Source organism: Dendrobium catenatum, unplaced genomic scaffold (assembly GCF_001605985.2).
Source record: "Dendrobium catenatum unplaced genomic scaffold, ASM160598v2 fragScaff_scaffold_23, whole genome shotgun sequence".
NCBI lineage: Eukaryota > Viridiplantae > Streptophyta > Magnoliopsida > Asparagales > Orchidaceae > Dendrobium > Dendrobium catenatum.
In genome coordinates this window covers 193,211-203,192 of record NW_021318485.1, presented here as the reverse complement: position 1 = coordinate 203,192, position 9,982 = coordinate 193,211, and positions in this window count along the sequence as shown.

Sequence of the window (9,982 nt, the reverse complement as noted above, 5' to 3'; positions counted from 1 at the left end):
TCTTCCAAAATATGTTAGGATAAATAATAATCAAAGTAATAATATTTGGAATCATAAAAAACCTACAAGTTGCAAGAATATGAAAAAACAAGAACTAAGTAGCAACTATATCAACAAACTCCCCCTTTTTGATGATGGAAAAACAAATATGTTTTGAATAAAATTGAATACTCTAAATTTCTCCTTAACTCCCCCTGAAAGAATAAACATGTGAATATAAGGGAATTCCTTTAAGAACAAATCTTTTTTTAATTTTTTTTTTCATAAATGGCAAAGCACAAAATTAAAACACAAAATAAGAAACACAAAAACAAAACAAAAAACAACACTAACACACCAAACAATTAAACACAAATAATATTTTTTCCCCTTTTGACAACAACAAAAAGGGAAGAAAGGAAAATTGAAATGAAAGAAGTCATATTAGAAACCTTAATAATTGATCCTGATATACTAAAAGTTTTCAGAGGATTTTGTTTAAGCATTAAAATCAATCACACCTAGCATTGTTCTTAATATACTAAAAGTATCAAAAGCAAGTGGTTTTATAAAATTTTTGCAAGTTAATTTTCAGTAGAAATATGGTTTAATTCAATTTCTCCTTTGGATACATGATCCCTAATGAAATGATTCCTTATGTCTATATGTTTGGTTCTAGAATGTTGAATAGGATTTTTTAAAATGCAAATGGCACTAGTGTTATCAAAATAAATTGAAACAGTGACTATTGTAAATCCTAAATCAATCAACTGTTATTTCAACCAAATAACTTGTGCCACATAGCTTCCTAAGATAATGTATCCAGCTTTAGTAATAGATAGAGCTATGGAATTCTATTTCTACTAGACCAATAAACTAAATAATTTCCTATAAATTTATAAGTTCCAGATGTACTCTTACTATTAACTTTACAACCTGTAAAGTTCAAATCAGAATATCTAATTATTTCAAATGAAGAGCTAAACTTAAGATACCAAATTCCTAAGTTCTAAGTTCCCAAGAGATATTTAAAAATCCTTTTTACTACTGTCAAATGTGATACTTTTGAATCATATTGAAATTTATCACACAAATAAATACTAAACATAATGTCGGGTCTAGTAGCTGTCAAATAAAGTAAAGATCCAATAATTTCTCTAAATTTCTTTTGATCAATATATTTCCTTTAGGGTCCTTATCTAACTAAACTGAGAAACATATGGGTGTACTAACTGGTTTAGCATTATCTATTCCATACTTATCGAGGATGTCATTAACATGCTTCGACTGATTAAGAAATATTTTCTCCTCAATTTGCTTAATGCTTAAACCTAGAAAGAAACATAAATATCCCATTAGGCTCATCTCAAATTCACTACTTATTATCTTAGAAAAATCATCACAAAGATTTTTATTTGTAGATCCAAATATGATATCATCAACAAAAATTTGAATAATGAGTATATCGGCTCCCAATTTCTTTAAAAGGAGAGATATATCCACACTTCCTTTTTCAAAAGATCTCTCAAGTAGGAAAGTGTTTAACTTCTCATATTAAGCCCTAGTTGCCTATTTCAATCTATATAATACCTTTTTTAATTTAAAAATATGATTTTGGTATTTTGAATTTTCAAAATCTGGAGATTGTTCAACATAAACATCATCTTGTATCACCCTATTTAAAAAGACACTTTTAATATCCATTTGAAACAATTTAAATCCTCTAAAATAGGTCAAGTCTAATAAAGCCCTAATTGCTTCAAGTCTCGCTACAGGGAAAAAAGTCTCCTCAAAATTAATCCATTCAATTTTATTATACCCCTTAGCCACCAATCTAGCCTTTTTTCTAACAACAACTCCTATGTCATTCATTTTATTTTTAAATACCCACTTAGTTCCAACTACACTTTGATCCTTTGACCTTGCAATTAATTATCAAACATTATTTCTTACAAATTATTTTAATTCTTCTTGCATTACCAAAAAAAATTTTATCCGAAGGTGCTTGATTTATATTTTTGGGTTCTATTATTAAAATAAAGGCATAATGATTGACCTCTTTTCTTAGTCCACGCCTAGTCCTAAAACCCTCAGTAGGTTCACCTAAAATCAATTCCTTAGGAACATTTAAAAAAAAATTCAAATCACTAGGCATTGAGTTTTCTATCTCTAAATTTTCATCCAAATTAATTTTCTTAATCTTTTGGTAGTTATATTCTATTTCATCCTCTTCCAAATCTGTCTCTCCTAAAATTCTAGATTCATCAAATATAACATGTATTGTCTTCTCAACTACCGAAGTTTTTTTGTTAAATACTCTATATGATTTTCTAAGACTAGAGTATCCAAGAAAAAATGCTTCATCTAATTTTGGATTAAATTTTCTAAAGAAGTTTTTCTATTGTTATATATGAATACCTTACATCAAAAAATATATAAATATGACAAAGTAGGTGTTCTCCCCTTAAGAAGCTCATAGGGTATTTTATTTAATTTAAACCTTATATTCACCCTATTCAGAACATAACTGCAGTTCTAACCGCTTTAGCCAAAAAATATTTAGAAAGTGAATATTCAACCAATATGACTCTAGCGGCTTCAATTAATATATGTTCTTTCTTTCGATTTTCCCATTCTACTAAGTGGTTCTAGGAGTAAAAAAAATGTGATCAATCCCTTTTCCTTATATAAATATTAAATTTTTTTATTTTTAAATTCACGTTGTGATCACTTTAAATTATTAAAATCTCACATCCTAGTTTTCTCTAAATCCAAGTTAAAAAATCTCTAAAATTCTCAAATAATTCACTTTTATGAAATAAGAATATAACCCATGTGAACCTCGAGAAGTCATTAATTATCACAAATTCGTATACCTTCCCTCCTAGACTTACAGTGCTAACCGGTCCAAAAAGATCCATATGCAAAATCTCCAAAGGTTTATAAGTTCTAAGATCCTTATTGGAATGAAATGAGGATTTCACCTATTTTTTTAATTGATATATAGTAAAGTCTAATTTTGGTATACCTCTAACCAAATCCTTTTGGGTAAATTTTCTAAGGTTTTTCATGGTAACATGACAAAGTCTCATATGCCATAATAAAGATTAATCAGAACTTATTTTTTAAACAAAAAGCATTAGAAGATTTAATATAATTCAGATCAAGTATATAAATATTGTTTACCCTAATTCTATGTAAAACATCATTTCCATTTAGGCTTAATATGTAGCTAGTGAGAAAATTTTTACACTATACCCTTTATCACATAGCTGGCTAATACTTAACAAATTGTGCTTTAAGCCTTCTACAAGTAACATATTTTCTATAAAAAAGTTTTGCAAGTTTCTGATCAGACTTGTGCCAACCACTTTCTTAGTGGTTTTATCTCCCAGTGTAACCCTGCCTCCATTCCTAGCTTCCAACAATATGGATTATTTAGTGTCTCCAATCATATACTTCAAATAACTGCTGTCTAGGTACCAAATGCTCTCACAAGGCCTTGTATGAGAGTGACCCTGCACAATAATCAAAAGTTAGTCTTGGGTACCCAAACAAGTTTGGGTTCTCCTTTTGGCAAAATAAAACTAGATGCATGTATGATATGACTTGGTTTATGCATCTTAGGTCTCCACACTAAATGTATTTTTCTATGTAAATTAAAAGTGTGTGCAATATGTCCAATCATTTCACAAGAATAACTTTTAACTCCAGGAAATGGATTTTGCAAATTTCCATAATAACTCTATCTCTTCCTTAATTTTAAAATTTTGGATCTCAAAATAGGATTCGTAAAATCTTCAAGTGTTGGGGTTTTCCTATTTTCCTTAAGATCTCGTACTTTCAATTTAAGAAATGTGTTTAAGTCTTCTAACACTTTCTTGTCAAAATTCAAATTATGCTATATACTCTCAAATTCATCCTTAAAATCCTTAAATTCTTTTTCCAATTTTATATAGGTTGATTTTAAAAGATCATTCTTTTTATTCAAGGCATCAAATTCATCAAGTAAGCTCATGTGATTGTTATCTATTACTCTGTGATCTTTCCTACGGATTTCATGCTCTCTTTGCAATTCTTCCATTTCTAAATTTAAATAGCATTCATTTTCTTAAGTTTTTTATATGCATCATGAATTCTTTCAGAAACTTCTAACAATTCATTATAGGTCAAGTTACATACATCTTCTTGATTTGACTGATCAAGATTATTATCTATTAAGCACAAATTGGTGACTTCCTCCTCCTTATATTTCTGATAAATCTAAAGCTGAGTCTGCCCAAGAAGCACTTTGAAGTCTCTTCTTGCCCTTCTTCACATTTGCTTTCTCTTTTACCTTCTCCTTATTAGGAGTGGCTTTTAGATTTGGGCAATCCAATTTTATATGTCCAGGTTTTTTGTATTCGTAGCAAATCACATCATTAGAACTTTAACATTTTTATAGAACTTACCTCTATTCCACAACTGGCATCTATTCTGCTTTCTTTTATGAAAACTTCTGAATTGCCTAATCATCAAGGAAATGTCAATCTCATCCTAAGGTTGTGACTGATCACTCTCTGAGTCCTCCACTTTCAGTGCTATGTTCTTCTCCTTTCATTGTTCTCCTACATAATTCTTGATTTGACTCACTGCTTGCTCGTAAGAAATTAGTGATCAAAGAAGATTGTCAATAGACTAAATATTTAAATCTTTAGATTATATAATTGCAGTTATTTTAGCATCATAAGTAGTAGGAAAATAATAAAGTATTTTATTAACCATTTTAGCATTCATTAATTCCCTACTGAATGCATGCAAAGAAGTGACTATTTGAGTGAATCTTGTATACATGTTAGAAATAGATTCATTAGGTTTCATGCGAAATAATTCATAATCATGTAACTAAATATTTAATCCATATTGTTTTACTTCATTAGTCCCTTCGTAAGTAATACAAAGTCTAACCCATATGTCTTTTCCACTTTCGCAAGTGGAAACCAGTATGTAATCTTCTGACTTAAGTGCATAAAATAATCTGTTTAAACACTTTGCATTTAGTAATGCTAAGTCATATTCTTCTACCATCCAATTTGAAAAGAGTGTCTCAACTCTAATTGCATTAACAAATCTAGTTGGTTTAGATACCCTTCTTGAACTAAAATCCACAAGTGATAATCTAGTGATTGCAAAAAAGTAGACATGCGTGTTTTCTAAAATCGAAAGGGATATTGTCAAATAAAGAAGGTCTAGTGATCGAATACCCTTCAGGTGTGTTTCATTTTCCAAAAGTAGCCATTCTCGTTTATCAAAAAGTAGTCTAAACTTGTGGTTTTGAAATAAAGCTCTGATACCACTTATTGAATCCATATAGGTTGCTAAACCTAAGCTATTGTCACAAGGCTAACTAAGTAGGGGGTAAATTAGTAATTTAAGAATTTTCTTAGATTTTTAGATAGAAAAAAGATTAGAATTTTGTAGCAAGTTAATTTAAATTTTTTAAAAGAACTTTTAAACCACAATAAATAACTTGTAGAAAATAAAATGCAAAAATTAAAAAGACACAAAGATTTATAGTGGTTTGGTCAAACATGATCTACATCCACTCCCTGAAGACTCCCTCTTCAGGCATTACACTATTACCAAAGTGTCTTACCTTTTACCTCCATAGCTAGGCAGAGAAGCCTTTACAAAACCTCTCTTCCACCAATCCCTAGTACGATAGAGAATTATTATCCTTTCACACCCTCTAAGTGTCGAATGAGAATCATTGTCTGTTTATACTTTCGAAGTGTCAGCAGAGAATCATCATTTATTCACACTCTCTAAGTGTCAGCAAAGAACCATCATCCTTTCACACTCTCCATATGTCAGCAAAGAACCATCATCCTTTTAATTCCTTTTAGTGTCGGCAGAGTATCGGATCCTCTTCAAAGATCTTCTCACAAGCAACTAGAAAGATAAGAAGAAGAGTGATAACCAAAATCACAAAGAGATCCTTACCTTTGAGTAACTTTGTGAACCCTTCACACTCTACTTGCAAGAAATCTTTCTCAAACATTCTTTCACACTCTTTCCTTCAATTACCCTTGAAAAATTATGAAGATAAGATTTTTCACGTCTGTTTTAGTGAACATTTTATATCAAAGATACAAAAAACCATTTTGAAAACTAAAATTTTCAATTTTGAGCATACATGATCGTATAATATAATTGTATGTTCGTACGTACGAACAGTTCAAAAATTATTATGTATGAATCTGTTGTGAATTGGTACAAAATTATTTCGTACATGATGATCGTACGGGGTGAACCAAGTTTATCCAATATGAACAGTTAGAAAATCTTTTATCTTCATTGGGATAAAGAGGGACCCCATAATTTCATACCCTATATGGCGTACGTATGATGACTACATCGTATGGTACAATCAGTTACAAATTTTTTTAGGTTCTTCTGTACTAAAATGGACCAATCCAATTCATACCCTGGATGGCATACGTACTATGACGACATCATACAGTACGAATCGTTTAGAAAATTTTCAAGTTCATCTGGATGAAAAAGGATCAATCCAATTCGTATGCAGGATGGCGTATGTACGATGATGATATCATACGGTACAAACTATTCATATATTCTTTAGGTTTATTTGGGTGAAAAGTTAGGCTAAAAAGGGACCCATCTAATTTGTACTGTAGAAGGTTATATATGAATGGTATATCGTACAATACGATCGATAATTAAATTTTTTTTTCTCCAAACTATTCGTTCAATTACTCGATGGGGAAAACAATTGATTAGATCATCCCGTATGAATGAATATCATACAATACGATTAGTTTTAAAAATTTAGATTTAAACTCTCCCCCAGTGTGTGTGTGCGCTCAATTACTCAATTACAGTCACACTCTCTCAGACTCAATAAAATGAAAAATACAGACATCAATTACAATAAACTCTAAATTGATATTGATTTGAAGTCTTCAACTATCTAGAGTATGATTTCCCTGAAAATGTTAGTACATACAAGAGCAAAATAATTCTTCCAAAATATATTAGGAGAAATAATAATCAAAGCAATAATATTTGGACTCATAAAAATATATAAGTTGCAAGAATATGAATAAACAAGAACTAAGTAGAAACTATCTCAACATCTCTGGAATAAATTCAAAAGGAATTTCAGCCAGCCCTTTACTTAGGACTTTAAGATCAGTTTTACTAATTGACTTCTTCATAGAATTAACTTAAAAATTACTTTTAATGGAAGAAAGTTTCCTTCTCCTATTATTCTTTAATTTTACATGCATCCAAGCACTATAAGCTAACCCACTATCAACTTTAAAAAGGCCATTATGAATTGGTTCATTGAGGACTTGCCTGAGTGAACACAACCCATTGAAATGAGCCTTTCAAGATTTCAATTCCACTAGGACAGTAGGACAAGAATAATTTTATGTCCTATCTTGCCACACTTCTAACATAAAGCAGAGATATTTTCATATTCAATTTTTTTAAAAAAATATCCACTCAATCCTTATATCCAAATTCCAAATTATAGCTTAGAATTCAAATTGATTCAGACACAAGCTCTATCAAATTCCCTTCTACCCCATTTAAACATATTTCCATCTAATAACAAAGGAGTTCCAATCCTTGAAACAATTTTAGTAACATTAACTTCATCCCAACACTGAAGTGGTAAATGAGGCAAGCAAATCCAAATAGCTGAAGAAATACCATCCATAGAGAGAGGAGAAAATTCTGGTGTCCATTTGTCTATACCAACAAAGAAACCACAAACATACCTTGGTCCTCCATTTAAAATTTCATCCATAGCTTCAGGTGTTTGAAATGAACACAAAATCCATTCTAAGCTAAGAGAGATTAGATGAAAACCACCAACCTTTCCCCCATTGACGCCTCAATTCAAGACTACGCTTTGAAAAAGGAAAATTTTTAACAAGAATTTTAACAACCAATTAATTTCTCAAAATCTAAATGTTAGCACTCTTTCTCCACATCGAGTTTAACCACATTCACATCCTCATTATTATTAGAACTTCCTTCTATGATTTTAATTTTAATGTGTGGAGTTTTGACCCACACATTCCCATTATTCAAAAAAAATCTATCAAAGATAGGAAGCTTAATACAATCAACTGAAGTCTTCTTGGAGTTATCCTCTAGCAAAGTAGAAGATGAACCATTCACACCCCTAACAAGAAAGAGGGATTTCTACCCAATTTCCTTATCAAACTGATTACTAATAAAATGGTGAACTTTTAAATTAAAACTTATAGAAGAAGAAGCCTCATAATCATTTGATTTAGGAGGATAATCCTAAATGCTCTTCCTAATCAAATCAAATGGAAGATGTCCCAATAAAGAAGAATTAAATATGTAATCAAAACAATATGAGTAAATGACATCTTTACCTTTTCCTTCAACAAGAAAAAGTTTGCGATTAAAAGCAAAACAAACATCCTTAATAACTTAAGGTGCATTCTTAAAATACCAAGAACGAGACAAATCAAGATTGAAAGAAAATCTGCCATTCACATCCAAAGAAGAAACATTCGGACGCATGACAGATATTGGGGTGGAGGTATTTCAGCCATAGAAAGATGACCGGTGACCTTCTACCACCATACAAGTCCAAAGCAGAAGTTTTGTAAAGGAAGAAATTTGAAAAAAAAATCTTGCATAAAATGTGGACGTTCTCTCACTTCAGTTTGATTAGATTATTGACTTTTTTACTTTGACTAATTTTTTGAAGGTTTAACATTTCTATAAAATATTAGATTTTAATTTTAGTTTAATGCCTTTGAATATGATCAATTTGGAATTTTTTAGAATTAGTTATGATTTTCAAAGTTTAGGTATTTATTGAATTATCGAATAATTTTAATTAAATGCCTTCTTAATGATTTGAACCCAAATGAACTTCAAATTTATTGAAATCACCTCCAAAGTTTAGAAATGATCTAAGGAGGGATTATTAAATGTTTTAAAAAATTTTAGATTTTAATTTTTTTAATTAATTAAACTAAAATATTGATTTTTAATTAAAATTAAATTATACATAAAATTAATATCAAATTATAGTGGTTTTAAATTTTTCTGATTAAGGATTAAACTCTAGAGAATTTGATGTACTATTTGTATTTTTTAGATTTAATTTTGATTTACTTGAATTTTTGGAAGTTTAAATGCTTAATTAAGGGTTTAACTATAAGCAAATTAATTAAGGATCCTAACTATTTCAAAAATAAGTGATAAATGTTTTTTGGGTAGGCAATGTCACTATGTTTATGTGTTCAAAATTTCAAGTTAAGGGGATTTGTATCCTAATTATTATAAATTTTCTAAGTTCTCTAAATAAGTGCTTAATTATAATCCTTAATGATGTTACTATGTTATGTAGGTTTGAATCAAAATTCTTATAACCCTTGGACTTAACACACATGATAACACACATAACACAATCAAGTCGTTAAATCTAGGATAGCTTAGTCTAAGTGGTGTGTGTATCCTACAAATGCAAAAGAGAAAATTAAACCAAATGAATTAACAAATTGATTAGTGAATAATTAAGTTAATTATTCAATAACCATCCCCATAAAATCTACCCAAATAGCTCAATCTATTCTCTAGATTTTATGACCTCATTCTAGGTAATATATATATATAATTTTAAAATAGAATCAAAATATACATACATATGTATAAATATATTTACATTTAATAACTTACAATCTTTATAAATTATAAAATAATATTAAAATATAATTCAAATAATTTTGGTAAGGTTATATAAAATAAAAGGTAAATTAAAATAGATATTGTCAGATTTTAAAATAATTTTGATTAATATGTAATTAAAAAATAAGTAAATATTGAATATTTAGAGGTATTTAATATTATTTAAAATATTTCAATATTTAATTTTTAATTAATTTAAAAAATTTAAAATCTAAAAATTTTTAAAAATATATTAATTTGTTTGATTTAAAAAAAT